General features: G+C 43.3%; 1 protein-coding gene across 4 annotated transcripts in view; it reads left to right on the forward strand.

The window, feature by feature from the left end:
- The first annotated feature begins 6,194 nt into the window (after nucleotides 1-6,194).
- The window catches only part of add3a (adducin 3 (gamma) a), an 85,597-nt gene continuing 68,204 nt past the window's right edge, over nucleotides 6,195-23,587 (forward strand). For 2 of the 4 annotated variants that reach the window (XM_068320709.1, XM_068320716.1), the window contains exons 1-2: nucleotides 6,195-6,308; nucleotides 17,854-17,888. The gene's annotated coding sequence lies outside the window, so the exon portion shown is untranslated. Of the gene's footprint in view, nucleotides 6,309-7,780; nucleotides 7,846-17,853; nucleotides 17,889-23,587 lie in introns of all 4 variants that reach the window. The other 2 variants (XM_068320710.1, XM_068320714.1) reach the window with 2 other exon arrangements.

Genomic DNA, 23,587 nt, shown 5'->3' on the forward strand with positions numbered 1-23,587 from the left:
AAGGAACACTTCCTTGAGCTGCATGGAAAACAACAGAAACAGATTTCCTGTGAAAATGACATAAGTGTAGCACTTGCCAAGGTGAAGTCACGCATATCTGAATTGGTCTCTCAATAACAACAGCAGAATTCACACTGATTTGCAGGTAGGTCACTTCATGTGAGTTCATGCACTGTCTTGGTTTTGTTCTTTGAAAAAGGTGACATTAATACACAGTTAATTAAATACACCAGTAAAACATATACTTATGTCTTATATTTGAATTTTTTATTTTTTTTTACGAAAGAAGTGTTTGGTGAGTGAGCATATGAAACCGGCAGGGTTCGGCACCTCCAACAAGGTTAAGAACCACTGCTCTAACTGTAATTTACGCCCTATGAAAATACATTTCTGCCAGGTTTTTTTAGCATTTGATGGAACATACTGGATGGGTGGTCTTGGTCCGGTATAAACCACATTTAATGTTGCAGATCTTAAAGGGGTCCTATTATGTAAAACACTGTTTTTCAGGCCTCTACATATACATAGCGGTCCTCCCTAACCATTCCGTCTTGATGTTAAAACGGGAGTGATTGAGAGAGTGATTGACGTATCCTGAGCCATACTGATTGATTGACGTGTCTTCTCCCAAGATGGGGGTGTGGTCATCCCAGAGGTGGAGTTTGTGTTCAGGCTAAGGCAGCAGTGTTTGGAAATGTCCTGGTTCAGAGCTACACACTGAAAGTTCCTCACAAGCTGTTGATGTCAGCTAGTATTTGGCTAACAAGTTAGTTTGCTTCAGTCAGGCGTGTGTGTGTGTGTGTGTGTGCGTGCGTGCGTCCGTGCGTGTGCGTGTGTGTGTGTGTGCACATGTTCGCATAAGGCGTATCCTCAGCATCATAGTTAACAAAAAAAGCAAAAAATGAGTAAAATGTCCATCCATCCATCCATTTTCACTGCACCACCGTGCTGCTGACTAAACTGTACCCGAATAAATAAATAATGGCATGTCTTAATATAAATAAAATGCAGTCTGTCTATAACTTCAATGCAAATTAGAATAGCCTGATAGAAAAACATGCAATTCATGGGGGAGTGGGTGGTCAGGGTTTGACAGGATTGACTGTGCATTTTGCAGTATCCGCTTGTTATAAATATTTGTCAGAGAGGGCTGCGGAATGCTGATTATCTTCCTGCCCATTTTGACAGTTTCAGACAGACAATTTTTCCTCTGCACAGTGAAGTTCCCAAACCAATAGATACTTTTTAAAATTGATTTCATTTTATATAAAGTACTTTCTCGCTTATTTGCGCTTCAAGATGTATGGCTTCACGATATCGCGGAATTTCATTTTTCACGGTTGGTCCTGGAACGCATTAACTGCGAATAAACGAAGGACTACTGTACTGACTATGATCCCCAAAGAGACATTAGCACTCTCTAGTAATCAATCACATGCATATACAGTATACTAGTATGTACAGGTCCTGAACACACAGCTGTAGGCATGCAATGGGAGGTAAAGTGGCGGGCAGCTCCTTCTTGGTGCGCCCTATTTAGCAACTTGTAAAGGGGGACCACGCCTTGCTCAAGGGTGCCTCCACTCAAGGTGAGCTGACACCTCCCATATCAGCTCACACTCCGGGTGGCTGGGCGGGAATTGAGTCGCCGACCTTGTGATCATTGGACAACCCGCTCTACCAATGAGGCACTGCCACCCCTATAAAACCAAAGGTTAAAATGGACTCAACAAAAGATTTATGAAATACAACCATCAACGTTTTGTCCACATTAAAATTCTTCAGAGTGCACTGGAAATAAAGTCTCTACAAGGCCCTTTTTGAAGATTGAAGAGGTGTTAAAATTATATTTAGATCTGGTAAAAGCTTATGACAGGGTGCTCAGAGAGGAACTGTGGTATTGTATGAGGAAGTCTGGAGTGGCAGAGAAGTATGTTAGAGAGGTGCAAGACATGTATGAGGACTGTAAGACAGTGGTGAGGTGTGCTGTAGGTGTGACAGAGGAGTTCAAGGTGGAGGTGGGACTGCATCAGGGATCAGCTCTGAGCCCCTTCTTGTTCACTATGGTGATGGACAGGCTGATAGACAAGGTTAGACAGGAATCTCCATGGACTATGATGTTTGCAGATGAGATTGTGATCTGAAGTGAGAGCAGGGAACATGTGGAGGAGAAGCTAGAGAGGTGGAGGTTTGTCCTGGAAAGGAAAGGAATGAAGGTTAGACGCAGTAAGACAGAGTACATGTGTGTGAATGAGAGGGACCCAAGTGGAAGAGTGAGGTTACAGGGAGAAGAGATCAATAAAGTGGAGGATTTTAAGTACTTCGGGTCAACAGTCCAGAGCAATGGAGAGTGTAGAAATGGGTGAAGAAGCATGTACAGGCAGGATGGAATGGGATGAGAAAAGTGTCAGGTGTGATGTGTGATAGAAGAGTTTCAGCTAAAATGAAAGGAAAGGTGTACAAAACTGTGGTGAGACCAGCGATGTTGTTTGGTCTAGAGACAGTGTCACTGAGGAAAAGACATTCCTGGGCATAAAATGTACTGATAAAAGACATGGAGCATCGAGGGAAAGGGACTGAAGTCTCTTCGTGACCTTTTTACTAGTTACCACTGCGTTTTTTCATTAGCTTTAGGATATACTGTATGTACACCACAGTGACAAATTAATGGGGAAATTCCCGGGGAAGATAGAAAGGCTGCAGAGACACAGAGAGCAGCTCAATTTCTCCTGTACATACAGTCTCTCTGACAGTGATGTGTTTACACTACCGCTGATTGACGTAGATACAGACTCACCCTTAGGCCTTCATCAACCTTTTGGACCACACCTACCTAATCCAGTGGATCCAGTGAATACAGTGGAAGACAAGTACAAGGCATCAAAGGAGGAGATGTTCTCTCTGGTGAGCAAGACCTGTGCTGTCAACCTGACAGCTGACATGTACGTCCATGAACATGGACACCTGCTTCAGAAGAGGCTAGTTGAATGATACACTTGCTTTGCACAGACAGATGTCACTGTTCTGTGTGGTTTAAAAGCTTCAGAACTTTGGTTCATTTACCAGCAGTATCAGATATACCCTGTGGAAGTTTCATAACACCTCAGCTGCCCATCCCTACAATATACGTACTAACCAAGTAACAAAGGAAAAACGAGAGCATCCTCAAAACTAAAGGAAATAATCTAAAGTACATAAACTGAGTAACTACAGAAACTAGAATCACTGGAGACAGGAAATAAACTCGAAACAGGAACATGTGAGTCACAAAAGGAGAAACCGACTTAGAAGGCCTCAGGCTAATCAGCCTGATAATTGATTGATAGATAGACAGACGGACGGACGGACGGACGGACGGACGGACGGACGGACGGACAGACAGACAGTCAGACAGACAGACAGACAGACAGACAGACAGACAGACAGAGATAGTGACAGACAGAGATAGCGACAGACAGACAGACAGACAGACAGACAGACAGACAGACAGACAGACAGACAGACAGACAGACAGACAGACAGACAGATAGATACATAGATAGATACTTCAATAATCCCGGAAGAAAAATGATGAGGCACAGGTGTGGAGATAGTTTCTGCCCTTGAGCTTAAGCCTGCCTCCAGCCACACTTCAGCACTGCAGACTCTGCAGTGCAGAGCAACCTGACACAGAGAACAGAACCATGACAGTTAGTGATGTCTGCATGGCGCCACATGGGGCTTTGAACCGTTTGCAACATGTGTGCCGAAAACTGTTTCATTACTCAGCGCCCCATTCATTGGGAACGTGGGCGCCCTCTTTGGAAGCGTGTCTGTATTGCAACCACACAACGGTCGATGAACCCAGAAAAAAGCGCTTTGACGTTTCCTGTATTGTATGTGTAGTATTTTCTGAATAAAACCAAATATAATCTAATTTAATGTGTTAATCCTTGCTTGCTATATTGTAGCCATACATTTTAGGAAATTGTTTTATGATCATTGGTCCTTGCAAGGTTCAATAAAGCAATAAGAGATATAGATCACATGTTCATGCATGCCCAGCTAAAATGAAAGGAAAGGGGTACAAAACTGTATTGAGACCAGCGATGTTGTTTGGTCTAGAGACAGTGCCATTGAGGAAAAGACAGGAGACCGAGCTGGAGGTAGCAGAGATGAAGATGCTGAGGTTCTCTCTGGGAGTGACCGGGATGGATAGGATCAGGAATGAGTATATCAGAGGGACATGTTAGAGGTTTTTGAGATAAAGTCAGAAAGGCCAGACTGAGATGGTTTGGACATATATTGGTAGAAGGATGCTGAGTTTTGAACTGCCAGGCAGGAGGTCTAGGGGAAGACCAAATAGGAGGTTTACAGATGTAGTGAAAGAGGACATGAAGGTAGTTGGTGTGAGAGAAGAGGATGCAGAAGACAGGGTTAGATGGAGGCAACTGATTCACTGTGGCGACCCCTGAAAGGAAAAGCCGAAAGGAAAAGAAGAAGTTCATGCATGTATATTTAATATAGATATATACATATGTGTTTGTGTGCGTGAGCTACATAGGATGATTAGTGTCCCTGGAAAAAACAAGGTCTATGTTGTGAGACAAAACTTCCGAGACAACTTCACAGCAGCACCTCTGACTTCATTCTCACGTCTGGCTCGGTAATACCTGATCATTCACGTGTTGTTACTGAATGTCAGGTGCTGGGAACACAGCAAGCACTTCACCGGCAAAATAAAAATGACATGTCTGTGGTTTATTCTTTTCCAATACGTGAGCAACAGAGCTTGAAAATAAGTTTCTTCGAAAATAAAATTTAATTTGTTTGGTGGCACCAGTTCAAAATGTTCCCAGACTTACGATCTCTTTCTGGTTGGTTCTATTGCAAAGCAATTAGAAAGCAAACCGTCAGCAATCCAAACTCGAATCTAATCAATCCAGGTGGTATTGACATAATAGGCAGGACACCGCCACACTGTTTCATCCATTCTAACGCATTTGGGACTGGCCGGTGTTTCGAAGCCCCGCCCATTGATCCAAACCACTGAACTGGTTCACCTGATGAATGAAGCACTTCAATGTTTCAGATGTCAATGAACCACTTCAGTGGTTCAAACATCATCAGTCACACAGTTTTTCCATGTTTGAAGCAGGCTTCGAAGCAGTGGTTCAGAAAAAAAAACACTCTACCTAGTCTGGCGCGTGGTTCAGAGCTATGTGTTTAAGTAGACATCACTATCCACAGGTTCCCGATCCATGGCCTAGATTGTCTGATATGCAATCCTCATTTCACTCTTGATAAATCTGAATATTTGGCGTTGAAAAGAGCATACACTACGTTTTTCGCATAGGCAACCTTTCCCCGCTCCACCTGAGAAGTGTCTTGAGACAGCAACCTGAACTGAATTGAATTGCATAAAAAAAAGTAATCAACAAAAATGTTCACCGATAAAATAAAGTGAAACGTGAGTTGACAGACTTTTATTGTGTTTGGTCATAATTCTGTTGGTAGAGACACTGATTCAGTGATGGAGTATTCCCCCACAATCAGTGCTTCATGCAGCTCATCGATATCTTGACAGACATCTTGACAGAATCCCGAGTAGATGGAACCACGTTGATAATATATCCGTCTGTCTAACCAGTTGTACAACATACTTGGAACCATTAGATGGAGGCACTGCATCAGAATTGCAAGAGTCACTAGCTATTCATATGCTACTCATTCAAACGTCTGAGCCTAGTGTTTGCAATGTTTCTTTTCAAATAATTGATTAAAAAAATAATGCTGATACTATATGGGGTCATAGAGTGAGTGTATTACGCTGTTGAGCAGTGGATGGCACGTATTCAGCAATGGCATAATCAATGCAAACCGCTAGATTTACATTTTTGCTAAACATGCCCTCAAAATAAATGTATATGTTTGTAAAAATGTTGTTATGCATATTTTATCAATAGTAAGTGATCTAGCTAAAGGTAGGAGTGCTTCTGTCTGAATGAGGATGACCACAAATAATTCACACCAACAGTCCGCCTTTAACAACATGAGCTCTGCCACACGCAAGGGATTTGCGAAAACCTGCGTCACATGGCTGATAATTTGACTTCCGTTTCCTGCTATATTGTGAGCCTGTTTTGACGTAGGTTTGTGTTCCGGCTACGGCGATCGAACTGAATCCATTGGGTTGATGAAACGTCAGTGAAAGTACCCGGATACTCTCTACTCGTGCACGAGCCGGACAGTGAAGTAGAAAAGGTCTGGGTAACCTTGTGTTGCTGCAAGTCTGCTCCAAACCTCAGAGCCGGCGGTCCTCCTAGAAGGTATTGGGGGTGTTTTGAGGCACACGTTGTTTTGTTAGGACACGTCTCGTTTGATGATTCTTACTGCCTTTCCTACTCAGTATTTTCAAGTTGGGGAGACATATGACGCCAATGTAAACCACAAATTCTCAGTAGTTTTTCTGAGGTATTATTATTCAAATAACATGTCCGGGTGCCTGTAGCATGTCCTCGTTTTAGTTAGTCTTTGTCTTTCATAGCGTACAACAGGGTTGACTAATTTTGCGTTCCACTAGAAATATTCAGAAACATTATTCAACCACATTACTCTTGTTTTTGAACATGATATTTACTGTCAAAACAAACAACTCACCAGGTGTTTGCAGTAACCAAGTTAAGCAAGAACAGTTTGAATTGCCCAGTACAGCCATTACGCATGAGAAGGGTTTCCGAAATTGAACTGCAGTAGTAATTAAAAGTACCATTTTGTTAAGGCTAAACTAAAAATGCAAACTTTAAATTTGGCACAAAGCTTTGTAAACTGACCATGTGTGGTAACAGCTGATAACTTGGTTCGTTTTTTCTACTGATGATTTTACTTGTTTAATCATACACTTGTTCTTTAGGGTTAATTAATGTTTAGAGAGTGATTGTTTGTCAAACAGCATTATGTAGTACCGTTTGTAACAAAAGGGTGCAATTTGTCAAAAAAATACAAGGGATGGGGGGGTGGTGATGTACTTTTTTTTTATCATGAAAAGATGAACAATTAACAGGTCTAATTCTTTTTTAGGTTAATACAGAGCTTCTCGATTGTTTTCTCTTAAGCCATAGAAAGAAGAAAACGTGCTCCGTGTCAAAAAAACTCCATGTTCATGTTCTTTTAATTACGGTTCATTATCAATCAACTTTTATTATGTCTTCATTACAGTTAATGTGGACGTGAAAGCGCTACTATAGCAGATATGCAGTTATACTTTATTTTGGTATTGTTATTTATAGAAAAGCAAATGGTAGTTTTTCCATGCAGCATTGTCTTCTTTTCCTTTCGGGGCCTTCTTTTGAAAACCACATTTTTTCAGGCCACTACATACACAGAGTGGTCCTCCCTAACCCTACCAACTCCTAGAATCCTAGCATCAATAAAAATTATTATGTGCTGGAAAGCACATAAGACAGACTCCATGATCCATTTTGTCACAGTTCTGATCTTGATGTAACAACAGGAGTGATTGACAAAGTAATTGACATATCTTGAGCCACATTTCTTAGATGGACATATCCTTCCCTCGGATGGTCGCGTGGTCATCCCCGAGGTGAAGGTCCTCTTCAGGCTAAGGTGACAATGTGTGGCAACGACCTGGCTCAGAGCTTGACACTGAAAGTTCCTCTCAAGCTGTTGAAGGCAGCTAGGATTTGGCTAACGAGTTAACGCAGCTTTGGTCAGGTGTTGAGATAGCCTGTGTGTGTGTTTGTATGTGTGTGTTCAGCCATGTGTCTGTCGATCCTTCCAGGTTATCCTGGGGAGTCTGCGGAGCTATCTCTGGTGGAAGGCCTCAAGTGCTCTCAGGTGCCTACTGTAAGTGGTCCAGGCTTCTGACCCATAAAAAAGAGTGGGGAGCAGTACTGCTTTGTAGACCTGTATTTTGGTTTGTAACTAAAGATCTCGGTTCTCAAAGAACCTTTTCTTTAGTCTGGAGTATGACCCACTGTCTGAGGCAGTGGTGAATCTCCTCATCAATGGTGGCTGTTCTAACCTGGTGTTTTCAATAAAGATGTTTGGAAAGGTGGTACTGTTTGGTAGTGGCTGATAGAGAATGTGCATCCTTTTGATGTCGATGGCCAGATCAATTTATTTATATGCCTTTGCAAAAGCAATCAGGTTGCACTGTAGGCCCTCTTTTGAGAGGGCAACAATAGAACTATCGTCTCCATACTGCAGCTCCGTGATGGATGTGGTGGCGGGTTGACCGTTGGCCCTGAATCTGCTGATGTTCAGAAACATGTCTGTCCTGTACATAATTTTGACTCCTTCTGGCAGCTGACTGCCTGTAAGATGTAGGATGCCAGCAATAAAGATGGAGAACAGTGATGGTGCAATGACACATTCCTGCTTGACTCCTGTGTCAATCGGAAAGGGTTCTGTTTCATCTCCAAAACCAGTCCGTACAGTGGCAGACATGTTATTATGTAGCAGCCACAAGACTCTGATGCACTTGACAGGCCAGCCAAGTTTTGCCAGGACCAGCCAGGGGCCCGGTGGTTAACAGAGTCAAAGGCTTTTGTCGGGTCTATGAAGGACCTATATAGAGGCCAATTCACAACAGGGTGCTATTTGATGTGATGCATATGTGGGCTTAGTGTCAGTTAAATTTGTTTATTTGCCACAACCAGTGGTCACAGCAGGGTGGGATTAGAGTAATTTAATTATGTACTTGTGGGTGGATGAATTACTGAAAGCATCTGATTATATGTTGAGCACATTAATACATTTGTTCAACTATGGAAGGTTTTGACCTGATGTATGGTGTACACCTGTGAATACATGGTGATATTTAGATGTGACAGTTTTGCATTGTGGTTATAATGTTTGTGTTTTACACAAACATCTTTCAGTTTGTTTGTGAAAGGGCTGTGAGTGGCAATTTGTCAGCCAGCACTGGGCATTCCCTTTAGCAACAAGGCTTTTGCAAAGATATTTTTGAATGTAGTAACCATGGTGACAAGGTCAGCGTCCGACCATTGGAGAGGCACAGAGTGCGGTAATGGGCCAAATGAGTTTGACTCAGACAGAGACTCTTTTGATCTTTGCAGTCTGCCTCATTAATATGTCGCTCTAAGGGTCAAACAAAGACCAGGAAAATATGACGTGAGAGTGTTGACTCTGCTACTTGTTTTGACCGGGCTGCTCATTTTATAGCGAATATATTGTTTTTTCACTTCCTTCACACTTTGTATCTGGACAAGTCATTCAGTCTATAAACTTGTCCAGATATAAGTATTGCATATGTGCAAGTAAAGATTTTTTTGTCATTATATCCATAAACTCGTATGTAGCTGGCAGTCCTTCAATCTTTACTGTAAAGGCTTAAAAAGTGTTGCTATTGTCGGCCCTGAATGGCACTGACACATGGCTGGGTATTTTGCCAATTGTTAGTTCATATTTTCTGGCACAGTGGAATTTGTGGTACATAGTGTTTTTATTGATACAAATATGAATACATATGAGTATGTTTGTGTCTGTTTGTCCAGCTATGTGTCACACTGTCACTATTCCTAAGGGTGAGGTAAAGGTCATTCTACATATGTATGTGTGGTGTGTGTATTGGTGTGTGTATGTTTGTATACTATCTGCTGGTGTATTATCCCACTAAGTCCAACGGTGAATTTTCTCTTTTCTGTGTCTACAAATTGATAATGCTCATCTTGAACCCGTAGTCCTCCATGACATTCAACTCAATGTGCATTTAGATTAGTGAGATATTGGTTAAAATTACAAATAATATGATAAAAATGATTTATTGTCCAATTCAATAAGAGGGTTTGGTAGATAAACTAAAATAGATTACCAAAATTTGTCACCTTGGACTAAGAGAGGATTGACCAGCTGTTTAAACCCTATATAAGTTTAAAACTGAAAAATCGACCTGGAAGCACTGCATACATGGAATATGTGACTAAGACATTTTACAGATAATTATGAATTTCAAATTAGTATAATTTTTGGAATATTGATTTTTTAAATGTAATTCCGCTCACATTAAGAGGTTTTCTCTATGTGTGGGAGTGTTTGTATCCTCAAGTCTTTTTTCATTTTTACATTCATGATCTACATTTGTAACGTTCTATTGGAAATTGTACAAATCCCAAAACCAGTGAAGTTGGCAGGGTGTGTAAATCGTAAATAAAAAAAGAATAAAATGATTTGCAAATCCTTTTCAATTTATATCCAATTGAATACACTGCAAAGACAAGATATTTAATGTTCGAATTGAGAAACTGTATTTTCCTTTGCAAAATAGGATTTTGTAATTGAGGTGTGTGTGTGTGTGTGTGTGTGTGTGTGTGTGTGTGTGTGTTGCCAGGAAACATGCTTTGTTGCCTCACTGAACAAACATCTGCATTTGCAACATCATCTTCCACTGGAGTGTAGCAGGCACACCCATCTCTTGGTTCCTGTTTGCACACACACACATGCACACATCATGGTGTTATCACATCACATACCCAGTGACCGATCCCCCCCTGGTAGTACAAAGCTTAGCTGATTGCTTGATCCTTGTACTAGTGAGGGTATGTACTCTTTTGTCTCCTCTCTAACGGGTCAGTTTACGTGATGGATGATGATTCCCATCCTTGCTTCCACTAAACTGAAATGCTGGATTAGCACTCCCACTGTGGTCTTAATGTTGTGTTCGTTATTGCTTGTGGTTTCAGTTGTGTTTTATTTACATGTGTGCTGTGGTAGGGTGTGGCATGATGTGAGGTAGAGCCAATGTCATCTCATAAAATAGTTTTGAAGTTCAGACAAGGTTTATTGAAGTCCAGACAAGGTTTATTACTTTTATTCTGACCCACAATGACTAGAAAAAATTTGGGCACCCCTGATAATTTTCCAGATTTTTCTTTATAAATCACCGGTTGTTCAGATCAACAATTTTAGTAAAATATTTCATATAGCAGACAAACACAGTGGTGTTTGACAAGTGAAATGAAGTTTATAGGATTTACAGAAAGTGTGCAATAAGTTTTTAAACAAAACTAGGCAGGTTTATAAATTTGGGCACCCTTGTTTTTTTATTGATTTGAATAACTTTAGCACTAATTATTGGAACACAAAATTTGTTTAGTAAGGTCATTGACCCTTGACCTACATACAAAGGTGAAGCCAATCACGAGAAAGGGTATTGAGGAAACCTCAGTTGAGATGCTAATCGATACCCTATATAATGCTGAGGACATCCAAGCCTTTTGAGATTGAAAGTTATCCATGTGTCCATCCATTTTCAACCGCTTATCCGGTTGAAAGTGGATAAACGGTCTCAGAAGGGATGCCCATACTTCCCTCTCCGCAGATATCTCCACAAGCTCTTCCTGGGGGATCCCGAGGTGTTCCCAGGCCAGCTGAGAGACACAGTCCCTCCAGCGTGTTCTAGGTCTTCCCCAAGTTCTCCTCCCGGTAGGACATGCCCAGGGAGGTTTCCAGGAGGCATCCAAAACAGATGCCCGAGTCCACTGAAAAATGTAACTTGGATATTTTGGCTTTGTTTTGTTCCAAACAGAATGACTCAACCAGCCACTGAGTAGTGCTTATGTAGAATATAATACACGTATCTGGATTATTTGAAAGATTTTCTAATCCTGAACTTGTATTTTAATAGTAATCAGTAGTCAGCAGTGATAAGGGAGGTGGAGCCCACAGATGTGTTTCATGTTCTAGAATCTAGAAAAAGGTTCAAGTTTGCCGTAAACATCTGATGAAACATAAGAGTAATCTGTACAAATAAACAAAACCAGGCAAGGGCCTGCAAAATGGAAATGAAGATAAAGAGACCGCTCTGTTTCTGATGCTTCCCACTGGCATAGATTTAGAAGGAAATGATTTTGTATCCTGCGACTCCAAGGCTCCAAGCAGATTAATGATATCAACAAATGGCAGTTCGATGATCGACCTTGTGGTCGTGTCATTGGACTTGCGGCCGCATGTCTTGGACACTCGGGTGAAGAGAGGGGCGGAGCTGTCAACCAATCACCACCTGGTGGTGTTTTGGCTCCGATGGTGGGGGAAGATGCCGGTCCGACCTGGCAGACCCAAACGTATTGTGAGGGTCTGCTGGGAATGCCTGGCAGAATCCCCTGTCAGAGGAAGTTTCAACTCCCACCTCCGGCAGAACTTCACCCATGTTCCGGGGGAGGCGGGGGACATGGAATCTGAGTGGACCATGTTCCGCGCCTCCATTGTCGAGGCGGCCGACCGCAGCTGTGGCCGTGAGGTGGTTGGTGCCTGTCGTGGCGGCAACCCCAGAACCCGTTGGTGGACATCGGCGGTAAGGGATACAGTCAATCTGAAGGAGTCCTATCGGGCCTTTTTGGCCTGTGGGACTCCTGAGGCAGCTGATGGGTACCGGCTGGCCAAGCGGAATGCAGCTCTGTCGGTTGCTGAGGCAACAACTCGGGTGTGGGAGGAGTTCGGTGAGGCCTTGGAGGACGACTTCCAGACGGCTTTGAGGAAATTCTGGTCCACCATAAGACGTCTCGGGAGGGGGAAGCAGTGCAGCATCAACACTGTGTATAGTGGGGACGGGGCGCTGCTGACCTCAACTCTGGACTTTGTGACTCGGACGGGAGAATACTTCGAAGACCTCCTCAATTCCGGCGACACGCCTTCCCATGAGGAAGCAGAGTCTGGGTTCTCTGAGACGGGCTCTCCTATCTCTGGGTTTGAGGTCACTGAGGTGGTTAAAAAGCTCCTCAGTGGCGGGGCCCGGGGGGTGAATGAGATCCACCCGGATTTCCTAAAGGCTCTGGATGTTGTGGGACTGTCCTGGTTGACACGCCTCTGCAACATCGCGTGGACGTTGGGGACAGTGCCTCTGGATTGGCAGACTGGGGTGGTGGTCCCTCTTTCTAAGAAGGGGGACCAGAGGATGTGTTCCAACTACAGGGGGATCACACTCCTCAGCCCCCCTGGCAAGGTCTATTCAGGGGTTCTGGAGAGGAGTCGAATCTCGGATTCAGGAGGAGCAGTGTGGTTTTCGTCCTGGCCGTGGAACAGTGGACCAGCTCTAAACCCTCTGCAGGGTCCTTGGAGGGGCATGGGAGTTCGCCCAACCAGTCTACATGTGTTTTGTGGACTTGGAGAAGGCGTTCGACCGTGTTCCTCGGGGGGTTCTGTGGGGGGTGCTTCGGGAGTAAGGGGTACCGAACCCCTTGATAAGGGCTGTTCGGTCCCTCTATGACCAATGTCAGAGTTTGGTCCACATTGCCGACAGTAAATCGGATTCGTTTCCAGTGAGGGTTGGACTCCGCCAAGGCTGCCCTTTGTCACCGATTCTGTTCATAACTTTTATGGACTGAATTTCTAGGTGCAGCCAAGGTGTTGAGGGTATCCGGTTTGGTGGCCTCAGTATTGGGTCTGTGTTTTTTGCAGATGACGTGGTGCTGTTGGCGTCATCAAGCCGTGATCTCCAACTCTCACTGGAGCGGTTCGCAGCCGAGTGTGAAGCGGTTGGGATGAGAATCAGTACCTCCAAATCTGAGACCATGGTCCTCAGTCGGAAAAGGGTGGATTGCCCTCTCCGGGTTGGGGATGAGATCATGCCCCAAGTGGAGTAGTGCAAGTATCTCGAAGTCTCGTTCACGAGTGAGGGTACGATGGAACGGGAGATCGACAGGCAGATCGGTGCAGTGATGCGGACTCTGTATCGGTCTGTCGTGGTGAAGGAAGAGCTGAGCTGAAAGGCAAAGCTCTCGATTTACCGGTCGATCTACGTTCATGCCCTCACCTATGGTCACGAGCTGTGGATCGTGACCGAAAGAACAAGATCCCGGATACAAGCGGCCGAAATGAGTTTCCTCTGCAGGGTGTCCAGGCTCTCCCTTAGAGATAGTGTGAGAAGTTTGGTCATCCGGCAGGGACTCAGAGTTGAGCCGCTGCTCCTCCGCATCGAGAGGAGCCAGATGAGGTGGCTTGGGCATCTGGTTAGAATGCCTCCTGGACGCCTCTCTGGTGAGGTGTTCCGGGCACGTCCTACTGGGAGGAGGCCCCGGGGACAACCCAGGACACGCTGGAGAGACTATGTCTCACGGCTGGCCTGGGAAAGCCTTGGGATTCTCCCGGAGGAGCTTGACGAAGTGGCTAGGGAGAGGGAAGTCTGGGCTTCCCTGCTTAAGCTGCTGCCCCCGCGACCCGACCCCGGATAAGCGGAAGAGGATGGATGGTTGGATGGATGGATGAATTGGCAAGTGGTACAATGTTACAGGGATGGCAGTTGCTCAGCGGTAGGGTGGCCCAATGTTCCAAGATCGACGGTTCCCCCTCCCATCCCCGCCCAGTCACTTCGGAGTGTGAGCTGTCAGGGGGAGGCATCAGCTCACCTCCCGAGCACTGCCGAGGCGCCCATGTGCAAGGTGCAGTCCCCCTTACAAGTTGCTAATTGCAAGTGCACCATGAACGGCGTCCCGCCTCTCTACTTGCCCCTCAACTGCATGCCCACAGGCCCCTTGTGTGTGTGTGTGTGTGTGTGTGTGTGTGTGTGTGTGTGTGTGTGTGTGTGTGTGTGTGTGTGTGTGTGTGTGTTACGGGCGTGTACACAGATGGATGTAACTACTAACCTGTGTGTGGAGTGGGCTTCTAATTTCCATTCAGGGATTAATACAGTTAATAACATTTAAAAAAATGACATTAAAAACATTTAATTTACAAAAAAATGGTCAAGGATGTGAAAGAAGCCAAATTTTCATCAACATATCAATTTGTAGGGGTGGTACCTACATTTATTCCAATAATTGTTTGGTCTTGTATAATGGCAAAGCCAATGTTTGCACAAATGGCAGGATGAGAGGGCAGTCTTGATCGCCAACGGGTCCACGTACCTTTTTCTTGGGATTATTCAAGAGAGTACTGCTTAGCCAAAAAAGATCCTATGGAACATTGGTCAGTGTTTGGTGCGTAACCGGAGTGACAGGCCTTTGGGGGAAACCAGAAAGAAAACGATAGAAACATGCTGGGGTCATAAACAGACTACCTAGCATCCTGCTGGCTAACGTCTCATCTATCTATGGACCACAAGTTGGATGGCATTAGGGTCCGGGTCTGCTTCTAAATAGACATAGGACTACAAAATACATGGAGACATGGCTCATCCCGGATGTGCTGGACCACGCCATTTGCCCAGCGGATACATTCTCCGTGTTTTGCATGGACAGAAAAAAGGAAGCCGGAAAATTTAAGAGTGGTGGAATGTGCTTCCTGACCCACAACAACTGTTGTGACCCAAGGAATATTTAGGTTCTGTCACGCCCATGCTCACTGGACCTCAAGCATCTGGCAATTCTCTGTCACCCTTTCTAAGGGAGTTCTCATCTTTGCTGTTCATATTCCACCCAGGTGGATACAGACACCGCTCTCTCCAGACTGCATGAGGCCATGAACAGACGATATACCAAACACCCAGATGCGGCCCTCAAGATGAACCTCAAAAAAGTTCTGCTAACTTCTACCAGAACATCATGTACCCTACAAAGGGTGACAACATCATGGATTACTGGCACACACCATTTTGGAACAACTACACAGCAACTCACTTGCCAACTTTTGGAAAGGCAGACCACAAAGCCATCTTCCTCATGCCCACATAAAAACGGGAAGAGACAAGAACCCCTGGCATCAAGACCACACTGCAGGATTCGCTGAGTGATGTAGGCTGATGCATGCTTCAGGCAAGCACGGATGATGTCAAGAAGTTTATGGAAGTGGCTACAAGCTGTTAGTTGATATAATTCCGTTGGTAACTGAACGTTTGTCCTAACCAGAAACTATGAGTGAATAAGTCCGGAAGACTTGAATGCCTTCTTTGCAAACTTTGAGGCAGGCGGTGCTAGCGCCAGTGGTGGGACTACCGCAACCAGAGCAGGCAACCCGCAATACAGACACTCAGAACTGTTGCCCCAAAAGATGCATACTGACCATGACTGTACAGCGATACATTGTATCATGATCGTGTTTATAATATAGAATAATCTCTATAATGCATTCCAGGACCACCCGTGAAAAACAAAATTCTGCGATATAGCGACAAACTATTTCATAATTTACGGTAATTTAAATGTTTATGAACCCTCCCCATACTGATATTAAAATCTGTATTACCTTTTCCAACGCCTTTATAGACTGTTTTAAGCAGTTTTGGATGAAAGAAAAGTCGCAGAATGAACCATGAGTTGGAACGCAGAGCACACATGGAAACTGTCTGCCAGTAACATACGCGTACGGTATCACGTGACTCTGCAATGTAGTCAAGCCGTGCATCGTGTAGTGCGAACAAGCAAGGGATTACTTAATTATTATTATTGTAATTATCACGATTACTAAAGAACTAAAATAAAATGACTATGTAAATTTACATAAACTTTGAAGTAACTTAATTTAAAATTGTCCCTCCTCCCATTAAGCTATTTTGGAATTGTGACTGAGTAGCTTGTAGTAGTAAGCGTTTTCTTCTGCATTTAAGTTGCCATTAATTTGAATAAAATGTCTTTTGCATTATTTGAATTATTATAATCGATTTGATTCTTTTGCACTGTCTGCTCCCGCGTGATGCATTTGACTTGTTAAGGGCAGAAATGTGACTTTCAAACATTTGTGACGGTATGCAAGTAGGCAGGTGGACATTTTGAGTGAGAAGATAGCAAAGACGCACCAAGGGCGCATCAAGAATTCAATTCATATGTTACGAGCAGGTGAAGGGGTATATATTGTTTATTTATTCTTAATGGGCAGGAGCTCTGATGCAGAGTAATGGTATAGTCATATTTTATCCAAATATCTTTATATTCATCCAAGGTTCATCACTGCATCATACTGATTGTTTTTAAAGACAATGCGCTTAGATTTGACACATTTTTGATGTGGAACTTTGGGTCAGTCCCAATATTCTTAGTGGTGTTTTGGAATGCATGAACGACACCCGACAGCAATAACAACTATCGTATGCTATTAATAACTCCCCTGCAGTGAAACCAGCTCAACAGTATTTACACAGTTGGTGTTTGCTCAAATACCATAGAAGACAATCAAGGGCAGAGTCCCTCAGGCCACCTGACTCTACGTAACTGCCCTTCCTCAATAATGGAAAATACTTACTACTGTGATTTATTAACCCTCATAATTGGCCCAGCAAAGTTGTTAAGTCATATCCATGACATCTATTAAACTGTTTATTTGTAAGGTTATTTGTAAGGTTCGTCCTAAGTCTTGTTGCTGGTTTGCGAATTGGCCTGTATGCATAATAAGACACAGTATGCAGGGGTTGTTTTTCAGTGTCTTGTCTGGCTTGGGAATACAGTGCGCCCTCGTTCCTCGCGGTTAATGCATTCCAGGACCCACACGCGATTGACGAATTCCGTGATAAAGCAACGAACTATCTTATTATTTACAGTAATTTATACGTTTATGACCCTCCCCATATGGATATTAAACCACCTTCTATTTCTATACCATTTCCCACACTTTTATCAACTGTTTAAAGCGCTTTTGTGTCTCATGTAAGTCTGAGACTCACAGAACGGAGCGCACTTCTGGATGTTGTCAGCCAATAGAATGCGCGTATGGTATCATGTGACTGCCTACCAAAAATCTGCGATGAGGTGAAGTCGCAAGCATTGATGCGTGAATGAGCAAGGGCACACTGTACCTCCATATTTTCTCAAAAGAGTTGTTGAAGCACGCTGTGGCCAAGAGTGTCTGGGCTACTTTGCTAAAACGGTTACCTCTGTGACCCATACCCAGATAAGTTGGTGAAGACAAAGACTTGGTCAGAAGTCTTCAATGTAGAATTTAACAGTGTTTATGTTTGTTTTTTCCCAGTTGATGAAGCATTAACTCAAGAAACCCACTGAGAGGTAAGAATATCTCATACATTTCAGCTGTATTTCATTTCTGCTCAGACCTTTAGATATTAGCTGATTGAATCAAGGCACCACGGTTTTGAGGATCATTTTGTTTACCACCCAGTGATGGGTAAAAAAAATTAAGACAAAAATTAAGACAACCAAAAGTCAAAACTTTTGATTAAAGTTTTGACTTTTGGTTGAAGTTTAGTACCACCCTTATCATTTGTTTTGTCAAGAACAGAGAGAGTAAATGGAGACTTACTGTAACCTCTTTCTGGATATTTAGTGAATAAATTGCATTGCGTTGGTCAAATGTAAGCTTACAAATAGCTTATTTCCAGCTTTTCTAGTTGTTTTTCTGTGTTGGAAGTTATTCTTTTAAGGTAGTAATGACAGACCTTATTTCTACCTCAAGACCAACACACTGAATGTCAGACACACACACACACACACACACACACACACACACGTAATGAGTCTGTTGTTTGCTAATATATCTAAATGGACTTACCTTGATGTGTTTTTTATTTATTCTAATAGTAAATCTTAAAAATTGTCATTGGTTCTGATGCTTAATAATTCAGTAATTCACTCATTTTCTGATATAGATGCCATTTATTAAGTGGTGGCAGTAGATCTCAAAGATAGTACAACACAAATCCCTCTTTCCGTCAGTCCATCCCTTTCTCCATCCCTCCCTCCATCCCTCTCGCCCTCTTTCCTTCCCTCTCTCCCTCTCTCTCTCGCTCTCCCTCTCTCTCGCTCCCCCCCTCCCCCCCTCCACTGCTTATCTGGAGCCAGACAAAACTATACAGCTGACCTGAGGAGTGTCACTTGAGGACAACACTTTGAAAACCCATACGGCACAGCTAAGTGCAACATTATTAAAACAGTGTTACTGAACAACCCTGATAGTGTAAAAGATTTACGCAATAATGGATGTGTTGAGTATTAACACTATAACAGTGTTATTGACCAAGTCTGATGGTGCAATATATTAACCCAACAATCACTTCAAAAAGAAGTGCAATGGAAAATATTTTTCCTTTTCCTTTCAACTTGGGCTTCACATTCCATTTGACAAAGCTCAGGGCACTCAAACCATAGTGCAATGACCTTGTACGATACTGCTCAAAACCTGTTGTGCCAGATATTTGAAGTACAATGCAAATATCTGGCACAACATAGAAAAATGAGTCTATACCATAAGGCATTTGACATCCAAGGGATTGACGGGAACATTTACATGTCAAGTGGCATTAAAATAATGTCGGTTCTCAAGCACATGGACTCGGAATATTTCAATCATTCTTGTCAAGCACTCCTGTCACATTATCAATTAATTTTTTGCCCATCACATGGGCAAGAAATTAATTGAGACATTTTTAGACTCCTGGATGTTTTTCTAGACATTAAAGTTTGTACAGGACCCATACCGACGGATCAATGAGGGGTGATACTGGTGGGATGAGAGGAGCAGGTCCACAGTGGATGGACAGATGAGGTGTAAACCTGAGAAAACCTGTGAGAGCATAGAGCACAGAAACTTCGGGGAAGAAGTGGAGTTAGTAAGGTGTGGAGACTAAGAGAGAGGTCAGAGAGGAGGAGGAGTTACAGAGAGGGTCAGAGAAGGAGAGAGGAGCTCAGTCAGTTTTGATTTTGAGTCTCCGGCAGTGTAGGCCTATAGTGAATAATTTATTCGCCTAAGCAACCTTAATTGTAAAATATTTGAAAAAGAAATGTTTTAAGTCTAGTCTTAAATATTGGGAGGGTTTCGACCTCCCAAATTGAGGTAGGGAGGTGGTTCCACAACAGAGGGGCTTGATAGCTAATGGCTCTAACCCTTATCCTACTTTTGTAGATTCTAGTAACCACCAGTAGGCATGTATGTAGAGAGCGTAGTGCTCTAGATGGATTATATGGAACTAAAAGTTCCTTCAGATAGGTCGGTACCTGGCCATGAAGGGCTTTGTAAGTGAGGAGGAGTGTTTTAAAATCTAGCTTTCACAGGGAGCCAGTGCAGTGAAGCCAACACAGAAGAAATATGGTCTCTGGTACTGGTCTGGTCAGAACACGAGCAGCAACATTCTGGATTAGTTAAAGTGTCTTCACTGACTTTTTGTGGCAGTCTGAAAAAAGTTTGTTGCTAACCTTGACAAGTGCCGTTTCCGTACTATGATGTTCCCTAAAACCTGACCGGAAATTCTCAAATAAACTGTTTGAGTTAAGGAAAGAACATTTTCTCCAAGACCTTATATAAGAACGGGATATTTAATATGGGTCGATAATTATGTAGAACAGCAGGGTCAAGGACAGTAGTACAAATCCTGTTGACAGGGTAATTATATTAATAAAATTGTTGAAAATTCCGTATGTTTTGCTACGTTATCTTATCCAGGCCCCGGTGCTCTCTGAAAGCTGGCACTTTGGCGACGCCCCTTGACTACCGTTGTTAGGTGGCGTAGTGCGCCCAGAGTGCCTTGTGAGGGTGCCCCCTAGTGGTGTAGTGCGGCATGACTGCCTGCCAGACTGCCGGCTTTTTTTCAGCGATCTTGTTTTTAACAAATATTAATATTAATATTGATATTAATCCATATATAAAGCACTTTGGATTATAAGCGCACTGTGGGTTTATGAGGAAATTATAGGCTTTTAGGTGCGCCTTATAGTGCGGAAAATACTGTAACTCTTCAAATTCCATCCCATAAATCCGGACTAAATCAAGAGTATGCTTAAACTGGTGTACATTCCTGCACACACTGACTAAAGCCTATGAAGCCTAGTAACAACATAAATGATCTGATGAGGCTATTAATGATGTTGTCCATCTGAATATTGAAGTCACCAACAATAATGACCTCATCAGTTTTAAAAAATAGACTAGTTACGAAGTCGGCAACCTCAGAAAGTCACTGTATGGACCAGGAGGATGATAAATTATAACAACAATAAAAGTAGTTTGTGGATTGGATTTGCTCAGATTTGCTCAGGCTCAGACTAAGACTTTCAAATGAATTAAAGTTCATTTTATATTCACTTGGCCAGGTTTCCATCAAACAGAATAAATCTACATGATAATTTGATATAATGTCTGATGAAAAAAGCTTTGAAGACAGAGATCTAATATTCAGGAGACTACATTTTATTGTTCTCTGGGGCTGTTCGAGTCTCGGTTTTGGTTTTTATTAGGTTTTGATGTTGTTACTTCCCCTGGAATTGAAATGAATTAATTTTACATTAATTTTAAACTGTTGGGGGACAGACATAGTAGGTGACAGTTCTAGAAGCGCAGAGAAGTGTGTAAGACTGCGACTCTGCATCAACTCTGGGTCATTTACTTTTGGGTTCAAAGTAAATGTTGTCAAATTTTTGGACAAGAGAGCAGCGCCATTCCGAGTGGGATGTATGCCGTCCCTCCTAATACAATTGGGTTTTCCCCTAAAAGTTTGCCAATTGTCTACAAACTATGTCGTTAGAAGGACACCACCTAGACAGCCAGCGGTTGAGTGAAGACATGCGGCTAAACATGTCATCACTGGTCGGGTGTGTCGCTGAGCGGGGAAAAACTCTTAGAACTTTGAAGTGGTTGCAGTGGTTGGTGGTGAATCTAATGTTTTCGCCTCCCACTATGATTCCTTCTAACAGTCACCCACTGCTTCTGGTTTCCTGACTGCTCGAGAGCTGCTGGAGAACGATTAACCTGAGCTGGGGAGTGGCTAGCCTGAGTTCGTGGGTGGCTAACCTGAACTCGTGGGTCCGCTCCAGCTAAAGCTACCTGGCGCGGTGGCAGTTATATTTTCAGTCATTTAGCGGATCAAAGCCTCCTATTGGCTAAGCTTTGCTTCCATCACAGCAAAAGCACTTCACTTCGTGCCTTCATCACTGAAGGATGCTGGGGAGAGAAACTAGACATCCAACACACTGAACACATGAAAATTGTTTGAACAGTTATGACACTCTAAAATTATGTTACCTGGGAAGTCCATGTATAGTTAGTGATGGGCAGATGAAACCCCATGAAGCGTTGAAGCTTTTCATCCCAATCGGTTCACTGCGATTCCAAGCTTCATGAGGTTTCATTTGCTCTAGTACGACATCTACTGGATGTGTTCAGTTCAACGTGTTCAGTTTTTGTTTTTTTTAATTTTATTTTTTTAATATATATACTGTTATAATCCCCGAAGGGAAATTAAGAAATGCACACTCTAGTTTTTTTTTTGTTGTTAGTCTTATCAATCCCATGCATATTAGTGTGTACAGGCCCCTGTAATTCACACAACCACACACAAGGGGGCCTGTAGGCATACAAGAGAGGTAGAGTGGCGGGCAGCCCCTTTTGTGGAGCGCCCAAATGAGCAGCTGGTGAGGGGGGACGGCACCTTGCTCAAGGGCGCCTCGGCAGTGCTCCAGAGGTGAGCTGACACCTCCCACTGTCAGCTCACCTCCCGGTGTCATTTTTGGGCGGGAGTGGGAATCAAACCGCCAATCTCAGAACATCGGACGACCCGCTCTGCCGCCCGCTTTACCACTGAGCCACTGCCGCCCAGTTGGCATGAGTTTGAGGAGTGTGGCATTTTGCAGAAAGCCTGTGAATAAAAATGTCAGCAAAATAAGGAAGTATGCAAAGCATGTATAATCTAGTGATGGCAGTACACTGTGTGTGTGTGTGTGTGTGTGTGTGTGTACTGTATACTGTATACGTGTGCAAGCATTTGGAGTTAAAAGTAATTTCCCTATGACAATTATTAATAGATTTGATTTTTGATTTTTTACACACACACACACACACACACACACTGGCAGTATGGGAAATGATCATTTGGACATGATGAAAATTAAAATGCAGTAAACATGTACAGTGAGGGGAGGGTGGTTGGATTTGGGTATGGACAATGACTGTGCTTTTGTAACATTGAGGTATAGTAAGTGATCATGCTTGGGTCATATCATTGGTTTTTATTTAACAACAACATGTTTGTCCACTGTGGCAGGTGTTAGGTGATTTTTTTGGACAATATTTCCCCTGCTTTAGAAAACACCCGCCTTATATTGCTGTCAAAACCCGCGGCACTAACCGAACTACTACCTGAATCAGGCCATGTCCACACGTAGCCGCATATGTGTGTTGATCAACACGTTTATAAGCAGAAATACTCCAAGACCAGGACGTGTGGAAATTAGAGCCGTTCCTCCTGGAGGACGATCTCCATCACAGAGTTCTCCCACCAGCAGGCAGAGCATCCCGGTCTGACCCAGAACTGGCGTTGGCGTGGAATGTGAATGAATGATGAATGAAATGGATGAACGAACGAATAAATATATAAACTTTATAACTCATAAAGAAGGAAACAGACGTACAAATATCCAACTGTCAAGCAAGTTTATCAACGTGTCTTCGACGTGGAACTGTTACACGTCAGAAAATAGCCGGTTTTAACTCTGTCCATTCTGTGTGTACAAGTAGACATGGGTCACACACACTAATGTCACAGCAGTTTTCGTCGCAGGGAAACGCCAGGTATGTCCACACACATACCCGGCGTTTTCAAAAAATTTCACTTTGGCCAGCGTTTTCCTCCTGGATATCTGCGTTGTCGTGTGGACAAAAGGTGTAACCGCAACAAAAAGCCTCGCTGCCCGGAGCCGTACGCCATATTGTTCACGTGATTCCTTCTGGCAGATGCACCATGATTGGTTGGACGTTGTGA

The sequence above is a fragment of the Antennarius striatus genome, chromosome 8 (genome assembly GCF_040054535.1).
Source record: "Antennarius striatus isolate MH-2024 chromosome 8, ASM4005453v1, whole genome shotgun sequence".
In the NCBI taxonomy this organism is placed as follows: Eukaryota; Metazoa; Chordata; class Actinopteri; order Lophiiformes; family Antennariidae; genus Antennarius; species Antennarius striatus.